Source organism: Lonchura striata, chromosome Z, assembly GCF_050655825.1.
Source record: "Lonchura striata isolate lonStrDom1 chromosome Z, ASM5065582v1, whole genome shotgun sequence".
In the NCBI taxonomy this organism is placed as follows: Eukaryota; Metazoa; Chordata; class Aves; order Passeriformes; family Estrildidae; genus Lonchura; species Lonchura striata.
The window spans coordinates 11,289,066-11,299,984 of record NC_140740.1 but is presented as its reverse complement, the minus strand read 5'-3'; the positions used below and the strand labels follow the sequence as shown (position 1 = coordinate 11,299,984).

The 10,919-nt window shown below is 45.0% G+C and overlaps 1 long non-coding RNA gene across 1 annotated transcript; it reads left to right on the top strand.

Moving 5' to 3' along the window:
* The first annotated feature begins 5,729 nt into the window (after nucleotides 1-5,729).
* On the top strand, nucleotides 5,730-10,563 carry LOC146763628 (uncharacterized). The gene is made up of 2 exons (XR_014951658.1): nucleotides 5,730-8,050; nucleotides 9,106-10,563. It is a non-coding gene; the product is annotated as an uncharacterized LOC146763628 (long non-coding RNA).
* The last annotated feature ends 356 nt before the right edge of the window (nucleotides 10,564-10,919 follow it).

The following is a 10,919-nucleotide window of genomic DNA, read 5'->3' as shown; positions in this document are numbered from 1 at the left end:
TAGCAAACTCAAAATTAACATGGTTTTTAAAAAATTTCTGTTATGAATGTATACCTACAGGTCTGATTAAGAAATCACAACAAAGACAAGAATTTTTAGTTATTATAGGTTAAGACAACAATACAAGTCTTAGACTATTAATTTTTCCAGTTATCATTTCAGTGAACTACAATGAAGAGCTAATAGTTTTAGCTCTTCCCCTCAAAGCCCCAACAGTAATTCAACCTAATACGCCTCTTGCTTTTACAATGGCTTTACCTATAGACATACTCAAACAAATGCATCTCAACAAAATGCTTTGTTAACCAATCAAACCGTGTACCAAGGTGTTCCAGATGTGATTTCTACTCCAATGCTAGATGTCTTCTAAGTATAACATACTTAGAAGTATGTTTTAAACCAACCAGAACTGACTTGTGCCCTAACTCATTGTGGTAGAGTAATTTATGTTACAGGCATACCAGATACGGTGCAGATGTCTCTGTAATTTCTCTCCTGTTTTAGCCCAGTAGCTAACACTTAATATCACCTATGAGAACACTCACAAGGATCAGAAGAACTACTGTTTGTTTACAAAGTGAATCCATGATTACTATTACAAGTCCTGAAAGGAAGATAGCTGCTGTACGTGCCTTTCTATCAAGAATTCCTAGAAACTGGCCTCTCGTCATCATCGCTAGAAAAGACTGTTTCTTCAACATGCCACTTCATCCTGAAGATGCCCCAAGATTTGCCTGCTCAGTTCCAGTCATCAATCAAAGAAAGCCAATGCAAAGATATCACTAGGAATCTTTACCAATGAAGGGATGAAGACTTCTCTAACAATTTAACAATATTTTGTCACACAAGTACTGTGCCCAACTTGACAGAAGCATCCACAATCCACAATTCTACACTACATAGATGATCTACTCCTTGCAGCACCGACACAGACAAAGATGAAACAAACTCGTGACAGTGCTGTCACTGAAATCCAAAAGACTGAACTAGAATTTCTACATCTAAGATACAAGAAATCCCACTCTAAAAATATCTAAGATAAAAGATAACAAAACAATTTCACCACAAAGACACAACTTCAAGTCAACATCAACACTTTGCAAGACTTACAGCAACTTTTAAGAGAAATTAACTAGAAGAAACCAATTTTGAAAATTACCAACAACAAACTTGCTCCACTTTTTGATCTACTGAGAGAAAACTGTGACATTAAATCTCCCAAGATTTTAACACCTGAAGCTCAACTCACCATAAACAGTCACAAAAACTTTCCAAAGAAGACAAGCCCATCATTATGCTCCCAAGTAACCTTTCTTCTTGACTGCTTTGAGACAGAAGCTACAACTTTATAGCCTCGTTTTTCAATGAGCTCCATCTGAGAAAGATCCATTACTAATAGTAGAATAAGTTTTTCTTCCCTACAAGTCTCCAAAGACAATTTCTACAACCCTAGAGATAATAGCACAAATTGTAATTAAGGCCAAAGCAAGAATATTAACCGTAACAGGCAAAGATTTTACAGTTCTATATTTACCTTTAAATAAAGATTATTTCGATTAGGCATGACAAAATTCAGATGATTTACAAAATGCATTCTTAAATTTTTCAAGTGTTTGTGCTATTCATTATCCAAGTCACAAATTATTACAAACAAAATTGAGTTTCAAAAAAAACCCCTTGCTAAGTGAAGGGCCTTTAAGTAAGACAACGCTCTTCGTCAAGAAAAACACATAAATCAGTAATTTCAATCAAACAACAAAAAATTAGAAATCAAATACTCAAATAGTCAAAAGTTCTCCTCAAGTAGTTAAACTAGCTGCTGTTGTTAAAGCTTTTCAGCTATTTTCAAAGCCTTTCAATTTAATTACACATTCTACCTCTGTTACTAATGCAGGTAAAAATAATAGTTTTAAAAAATACTAGTAATAATAATTTATATTGCTAGCTTTCATATCTTCATAAAGATTTACAACACAGAACTAACCTATGTTTTATTTCTCATATTAAAACTCATTCATCTTTACCAAGATGTTTAGCAAAAAGAAATACAAGAACAAAAAAATTAACCATAGTTATCTCAAACACATTAGCAAACTTTTTTAGCACGCAAAATTGAGTCATACCTTTTCCATCAATATACACAAGCACTTGTACAGACGTTTTGTATCTCTAAATCCCAAGCTAAAGCTGTCATTAACAGTTACCCTGATTGTCACCTTGTAAAAACCCCTGTTTCTACAAGAACTGTTCATCCACAAAATTTATAAAGTCTACAATTATAACAAACATCACTAAATACCCTTCTTTGGAGAGATTTAAAAATATTCATGTTGCAGTAGATTCACTATCAAGTACAGTTTTTACCTCTATCCACACAAGAGAACAAGTAATTGTACCTATCAACATTTTTTACAAACATTTACTTCATTAAGTATACCACAATAGCCCCACATATCTATCTCAAAAAGTAACAGCATTCCTAATAAATTAAAATGTACATCACTCCTTCAGTATTCCCCACTCCCCCACAAATCCAACAACTGTTAAAAAGACACATCACACATTAAAACACATTTAGATCAACAGTAGAGGGGAGCAGAAGTAATACCACAGATAAAATTGAGTAAAGCTTTATATGTTTCTAATTCTTTAAACAGTTCTTTTGCAGAACCAGATCCACCAATTCTTAAGCATTTTACAAATAACAAAACTAAAAATAAAATCCTCCTGTTTTAATTAAGACCATAAACAAGACAACTTAAAAGTCCTTTCCAATTAATAACTTAAAGCAAAGAGTATACTTGTATTTCTACAAGCACTAGAAGAGCAAAGTGAATTCCAATAAAGAACGTCAAACCATACAACACACCAAAACACACTAACAAACCCAAATACAAAAGAAAAATTACAAATAATTCACAAAACCTCACCAAAAACAATTAAAGTCAGTCACAAATTTAACCTTTAAATTGAGACCTTAAAAAAGTCAAAATTTATCAGAACCTAATACAGATACTAAACCTAACTTTACCCAACATTAAGAATGGTTTAACTTAGAATTATAGAGCTTAAAACAAACAAATACAAAAGTACCTTCATATAAAAAGTTTACAACTTTTTTCCTACATGAATAAACACATGCAGTAGTAAAGCTACGTAACACAAAGTAATAAGTGACAAGTCAAAAATAGTTTATTTAAAAAGAGAGGGGGAATTGTAGGAATATATAAAAGGTAAAAGACTTTAGGAAGTGCAAAAAGGACCCAGAAAGTAGACATAAAGCTGAAAAAGGCTGGGAAATTTCAAAACGTTCTCATGGGAAGCTAGGAAAATACATTTATATTTATCATAAGGAGCAAGAAAGAACAAGAACTTAGTGATAGTTGGAGATGTCAAAAGTCCTAGATATATGCTTTGCAAAAATAGAAAAAGTTTCAATCTTACATAATGAATTACCCTATACCGTTTGAGGTTCATGGAAGTCCTTCTGTTAATGTTAAACCCACATGGGTCCTTTTCTTATTGGTTAGGGTATAATGACCCTGCACCTTTTATTTTATTGGTTCAAAGAATATGTAGAAAAAGGCTTTGCATAAACTGCCATCTTGCCTTTGATCTAGATTTGCATGGATGTTCGTTTCTCTGTGTCTCTGGCCTTTTGCTTGGATGATACAGACATAATAAATGCCAAGTCTGCAACCAGTCCGGGTCCCATCCTGTTTCGTGAGATGCAGAGCAACCGGGCAGAAAGTGGACACAGCACTCCCAGCTCTGGCCGCAGCGCTGCCCAGCCCAGGGGGACGGTCACTGCCCTGCTCCTGCTGCCCCACTGCTGCTGACACAGGCCACGATGCCCTCAGCCTTCTTGGCTACCTGGCCAGGCGCTGGCCCACCTTCAGCTGCTCTTGACCGGCACCCCGGGCTCCTTTAGCCCACACAGGTACCCAGCCACAAAATTGCCCATTTAGCTGCAAATACTGCATTAAATTGTCCTTCTACTTCTACAACCACATCTTCTAAGGAAGTATCATGAAGTTTGATAGGGATAGGAATCTAAGTTGCTGTCACTTCATTAAAATGGGCTTATTTAACTCTGCAGGAAGTTTCTCTCTCCTAAGTATTCATCCCTGTCTGGTGTCATCAAGAAATGTCCTCTCTGCAAAACTGAGTTTGTAGGTCTTCAAAGCTCTGAGGTGGAAATTAGGAAAGATCCAGCTATGCCTTTGTATTTGTTGTGGAATGCCTGAAAATGGATTTTCTTTCAGCCTGCGTGCCTGGCCCTCTACAGCCTACTGGTTCTGCTAAGTGTTGCCTTTAACATCCCTCTAAAAAACTCGCTTTCACGGCCGAATTCCTTCTGGACCTTGCAGAGGTCTTTGATGGCTTTTTGTGGAATGGGGGAGCACTGTGCGAGGGGCCTGCCCCCCTGCCGTGGGGCGAAGGTGACAGGGGCAGCAGAGAAGGCAGGCAGGGAATGGGGCAGGCCAGAGTTCCCACGCTCCCCCCCGCCGCCCTGACGTGACCCCAAGGCGTGGGAACCGGGGGAGGAGGAGGAGGCAGAGTCAGGGCCAGGGGGAGTGGCTGATGGAAAGCTCCCCCAGAGGCGGAGCTGGGGGACGAGATGTTAAATAATTCAACAGGGGAGGTGACTGAGGTGGGTGGAGGAGAGAAGTGGGAGGGACAATCTGGGGAGTGGAAGGGGTTTCGAGAAGAGGCTGGAAAGGGATTGTGGAAAGAAGGAGCACATGTGTAGGGAAAAGCCATGCGGTCCCTGCCATCTTGTGTCCTTTGAGAAGAGGGGAAACCATTTTGTGAACTGTGGGATAAGGGGTTAGGAACAGAATCAGGGAGACTAAAGCTTACAGAATGTCTATGGGATGGGACTGTACATTGCAGGGAAACAGGGGAACTGGGAGAGTCCAGAGCAGTGTCAGCACTGTCCTAGTAAGGGTCCTGAGGGTTCTCAGAGGGGCCAGAGTCTGCCTGTGGACATAGCCAGAAGGCCTAAGAATCCCCGGTTTTTGGAAAGAGGGAGAGGAGAGAGGGGTAGGATTTTTAGAACTGGGGTTTGGTTTGTCAGCCCATGGCTGTGGCAGAGCTTCATAATTGTTTTTAATAATATCCCTAATATGCAGTGCCAAATAATTAAATTTGGACAAGGAAGGATCCCTCTGATTGAGGATTTCCCTTCCAACCTGATCCCAGAAGGGGACTTGGTATAATATGGTTGCAGAAGTATCTGGGAAGCTCTGTGACACCCACCGGACAAACCTTTGAACATCTGATTTTTTAAACTTTTTATCCCCCCTAACTAGGATGCCCACAACTTGGGAATACAGTCTCCTCTGTGGCAGGGTCAGCTTTGCACCCATGCTGACAGATTTTAAGGTGTGCCACAAAGTCTACAGCCAGGAGAATTACAACAAAAAAGGAAAGACCACCCTGAACAACCTAGACCACCTGCCCTTCAAGCTACCCACACCCCGGGAAAGGGAGCTATAACAAAAGAATGTGGGGTCTTTCCCCTACACCCAGGGAGCAAGAAAAACCCCCCCAAAGAGGGAATCCCTGCCCCCAACCCTGGGGAGAAAATGAAAACCCTTAAAAAAAGCAGGAATCTAAGCCCCAAGGACCCCCTCACTCACCAGCAAAAAGGGTCCGGGCACGTCCAGGCAGAAACGAAAAATCCAGGCTGCAGACACGCCCAAGGGGGCACCGACTCCGGTGGTGCCGGCCGGAGCTGCCGGTGCCTTCCCCGGGAGCGCCGCCCACTAAAACGTGGGTCTGCTCCCACCGGGGTAATTTGACGGCCAAAAGGATAAATCCACGGGTCTCCTGGACTCCGAGGGTCCTTCTCCGTGGGGTCAGGCTCTCTTCTGGCTCCCGGTGGGCGCCAAATTGCCGCTTCCCCGCCCCAGACCCCTGTCCTCAGCCCCGGCTAGCTCTCCTGCGGGGCGAGTAGGGCGAGTGAAGCACCCTCCGCTGTACCCGGCGGGGCTTTGGAGAGTGCTTGGTGGGTCCTGGGGTCGCTGCTGATTCCAACGGCGAGGAAATGAGGAGAGGCACTTGTTGGGGGCAAAAACCCGATGTTTATTGAGGTCCTGTGGACCCAACAGCACCGGAGGGGACCAGCCAACATATGCAACTCGGAGGTGCTGGCAACAGGTTCCACAGGGAGAGGGAGGGGGGCCGATCAGCCAGTGGGGAACAGTCAGGAGTGACTCTGTGGGGATTGACATCTGGGGGATCCAGTGAGGGATGGACAGGGTAGAGGTCCCAGGACCTCATCCAATCACTCGGTGCCCTGGATGGAAGTTTCCAGAGGTAGGGGAAGGGGCACCGAGTGACAGACAAGGCACTTGGGAGGGGGCAGGGGACTGACTCGGCACCTTCCAGGGAAACCGACACTTGGGGAAAGGCGGGAAAACTCAGGGAGAAACCAATACAGTATGGGGGCACACTGGAACAAACCATGACCAAACCTATTGCAAGGGGGAGGGGAAACAGGACAATGGGAGGATATATTACAATAACATCACTATACATTTTTACATCCACATAGTATCTACCTCCTAATTGTGAGAGCCAACTGTTACATGACTCATCTATAACACACAGAACCAGGAGAGAAGGCACTGTTGGCATAACAGCTGAAACAATTCCTAACAAAACTCCCACATATTTGCATGTTTATTGGATATGCCCAGGGCTCCTGATGATGTACATCTCTGATTTTATTGCCCTTTGGAAGCAGTCAAACTGGCAGTGTCTGCCCACCAACAGCAGCTGCTCTGAGCTGGGAACACGCCTGGTGCTGCTGATTTCCAGAGGCTTCTGTGTCCAGGAGAAATAAGGAAGGAGCAGATTGAAAGGTGCTGGCGCTGCTGCTGCTCTGTGCCAGAGAGCCCCGGCTGAGCAGGGCACGGCGCTGCAGGCTCTTTCTCCTGCCAGAGTTCTGGCACATAAAAAGATAAAGCAGAGGGAAATAGCTGGGAAAGGTTTCATTTTGACCTTTCTAACCTGCTCAACAGAAGTGGCCAAAATGAAAGTTACAGAGCAGGGCCTGATCCCTTCTCCTGCAGGAGGGGCCCTGTACTTTGTAGTATATTGCTGTGGGCTAGATCATAGGATTTTGCCACTGATCCTGACACAGCATTTAGTGTTAAAAGTTGGAAAAAAAGTCAGGAAAGTCATCTGAGCGGGAGATAAAACTATTGTCAATCTAGTTGTTACTTGGAGATCGCCTTTTGAGGCATTAAAGGAATGGAAAACAGCAGGAACAAGCAGAGTACAACGTGGATGAAGATTTGGGGTTGATAAAGGAGTCTGATGGGAGGGATGAGTCAGATGGGGCCTTTGATGGGGAACTTGTTGAATACATCCTTGAAGAAGGTGCAGGTGCCCATGGAAGTTACCAGGCAGGCTAGCAAAGCTTCCAGGAAAGTTGCTAGAGCTTCTAGGCCAGCTACCGAAGCTTCCAGGAAAACTGCCAGAGTTTCTGCGCTGGATGCTGAAGCTTTTGGGAAAGCTGCTAAGGCTTCCAGGCAGGCTGCCAAAGTATCTCCTTCTCAGACTCCTAAGCCTCTTTATCTCACACCTGCACAGCAGCTTTCAGCGCTGCCTCTATACACTGCACCACTGCGCCAGTTAGCTGAAATGTCTTTAGCAGAAAGACAAACCCAGCTGTCTGCCCCCTGCTCCCCTCTGACGCTGTTGAGGCAGCATGGGAATGAATAGACTTTGTTCAGAAGGCTGAGACTATAACTGATTTATTTCAAAATACATCGCTCTTTTATACAGAGCTCTGTACAGTTTGTTCTTCTTCCAGGTACTCTCCTTCTGACCTAATGATGTTTCCGAAGCAGCAGCCTTCAGTACCGAGGCCTGTGTCAGGCCCAAGTGGATTTAGTTAAGTTTCTAGCTCGTGTCTTCAGCGTGGAGTCCAAGGACAGCAGGAAAAGCAGGGCAAGCAACACTTTACCGAGTGAGGAGGCTGAGGGCCGAGATGACCCTCGCCACAGCTCCGTTTCACGCCATGCCATGAAAGCAGGTAATTCATGACGGGACAGGGAGCAGGGCCGCGTTCTGCCCGCAGCCACACGCGCAGCGCGCTCCTCGGGCAGCCGTGCCCCCCGAGCGGCGGCACAAGCGCCAATTTCCTCCCGCCGGGGCCGGCTCGGCTGCGGGCGGCTCCAGCCGGCCCCGCCCCGCCCCGGCGGCGCCCTCGGGCCGAGCGGCTGCGGCCCCGGGTCCGGGCGGTGTCGGGGCCGTGCGGGGCCGCGCGGGGCCGTGTCGGGGCCATGTCGCGACACGGGCGGGTCCCGCGGCGGCAGCCCGGCGGGGCTGCGGGGGACGGGGCTGCCGCCGCCGCGGTGCGCGCCCGGGCCGAGCCCCTCGGGGCCGCCGGCGTGGACGAGGTGGTGGCAATAGCGGCGCAGCTGGCCCTGGAGCGGTTCCGGAGCGGGGACGAGGCGGGTGCGCGGCACGGCCCGGCCCGGGGGCAGCTGCGGGTGTGGGGAGGGCGCTGGCAGCGGGTCAGGGAGGGGATCCTGCCCCTCTGCCCGGCCCTGGTGAGGCACGGCTGGGGTGCTGTGTCCATCTCTGGGCTCCCCAGCACGGAGACAGGGAGCTGATAGAGCGGGTCCGGCAGAGACCACTGAGATGAGAGGTCTCTCATCAGGAGAGCTGTGGGAGTTGGTCCTGTTTGGCCCAGAGGAGACTGAGAGGGGATCTCACTAATGCATATGAATATCTCCAAGATGAGTCCCAGGAAGGCGGTGCAGGCTTTTTGGTGACAGGACAAGGAGCAATGGCCATAAATTCAAAGAGAAGAAGTTCCACCTGAACTTGAGGGAGAACTTCTTTCCTTTGAGAGTGGCAGAGCACTGAAACTGCTGCCCAGGGAAAGCGTTGAATTTCCCCCTCTGGACACATCCCAAACCCTAGATGTGTTCCTGTGTCACCTGCTCCAGGTGACCCTGCAGGGGGGTTGCACTGGGTGGTCTCCCTTCCAATCCTAACAATTCTGTGTTCTGTAACGTTGAGATGTCAAGATTGCTGCCTGTTGCATTGTTACTGTCTTTTCATTCTTATTTATCATTCTAGAGATGGAATTTCCTTCTAGTTTCACTAGTACTGAAAGAACATTTGTTCACCAGCTCTGTCAGTCTCTTGGACTGGTATCTAAAAGCAAGGGGTGAGTCGGGGTACAGTTTTCAGTTCTTTGGTGCAGACGGATAGAATTTCAAGACTAATGATAACCTGATTGATGTTTTCAACATACCCAACTGTGTTGCAAGGAAGAGTATTAGAGAAAAAAGTGTAAAAGTAGCTACAGAAATGAGCATCTTTGTTCATTGCTGTATGCATGCTTGGAAAAGCTTGTGACATGCATTTTGGGACAGCTTGATTTTATACTTTGTGGATTTAATGGCTCCATTAAAAAAGGTTCTCACTGTGATTTCTGTTTTTTTTTCTAAAGATTTTGCTTAGCATCTCATACCCTGACAGATAAAAGTTAAGCTAGAGTAGGTTCCTTTTTCCTAAAATAAGTTTTCCCTCCCCCCTGACAGAAAAGGAGCCAATCGACACCTGACTGTAAGGAAGAAGGATGTGTCAGAGGCACACGCAGTCATGACTTGTGACTTGGCTCTCTGTACGAAACACGCCGTTCGGAGCCTAATTCAGCGCTTTCCCGTCACAAATAAGGAACGCGCGGAGCTCCTGCCAAGGACAGAGCGAGGAAGTGCCTGTGCTGTTGAATCTGGTACATTCAGCATGTGTTCTGATTTGGACTTGTCCATCGACACCACTCGAAACCACCTGCAACCCAGTGACAAAACAAACCTCTCTGTCCCCTCTGGTGTCCTAACAGACACCTTCGAACAAATGCATTAATTTTCCTTACTTTTAAAGTCTTTTATAACTGGTGCTGTGAGGAACTTGGGAAGTCATATCATGCACATTGAGATGTCCACCTTGTGTTGTGTTAATTTAGAATCTTTGAGCCAGTTCCAGCCAAATCTTTTTGGAAGCACATTTTGAAATGTGGCTTCACAGAAGTAACTGTGAGGTGGGGTTGAAGAGTCAGTGTTACTGTGATGCCATAAGAACGCCTATATGAGAAAATGAGGTTGTCTGTTCTGCTTATAGAAATTAGTGTCCTTGATAAATGAAGAATTTCAGTTTTTATTTCTTCATCTCTACAAAATAGATTTGGTCCTTAAGAGACTACTGTCCAGACTTGATTTCTTGAATATGGAAGAGTTCACTGAGAGACAAACTTCTGTTGAAATCTTGTTTTTTTATTTTTAAAGCAAGGTTTTCATCTAGATTATTGCTTTAGCAGCTACAAGTGGAAGAATTGCACTGTGTTTCTGTGTGCAGAGATGGGTGTAGTGAACAGAAAACATTTGTACCAGTATGCCTTGTTTAATTGCATGTTTTTGATACGTGGTGTCTCTTCTTGATGTGCTTTCTTTGCTGTTAATTCCAATTGTTTTTGTTGTTTAATGGGATTGTTATATGAACAGAGGGAAGCTGTAATAAAAGTACTGAAATGCAATGTCTTAGGAGTGTAAGGGATAAGTTAATGAACAGTCTAATATTTGCCTTTCTCTGCATCTCAAGAATGTATTTTTAGTTCTCCTGATTTCTTAGTCTGTCTTGGTACAACAGAGCTTGAAATTTAGTATATGAATCTGTTAATGGCATTACATAATATACATATTATACACATGTATAACTGAGTTTACAGCAAGCTTTTCGTTCTGCCAGAGAATAATTCTCAAGGAATTATAGAGTAGCACTTGCAATGATGGATGTGAAGTAGCTCCCTCAGAAGATGTGCCCGTTTTTTGGCTACTTAGACACTGCTTTCTAACACATCGCACTGCTGTGTGGGGGCCAGGGCTCTTGAT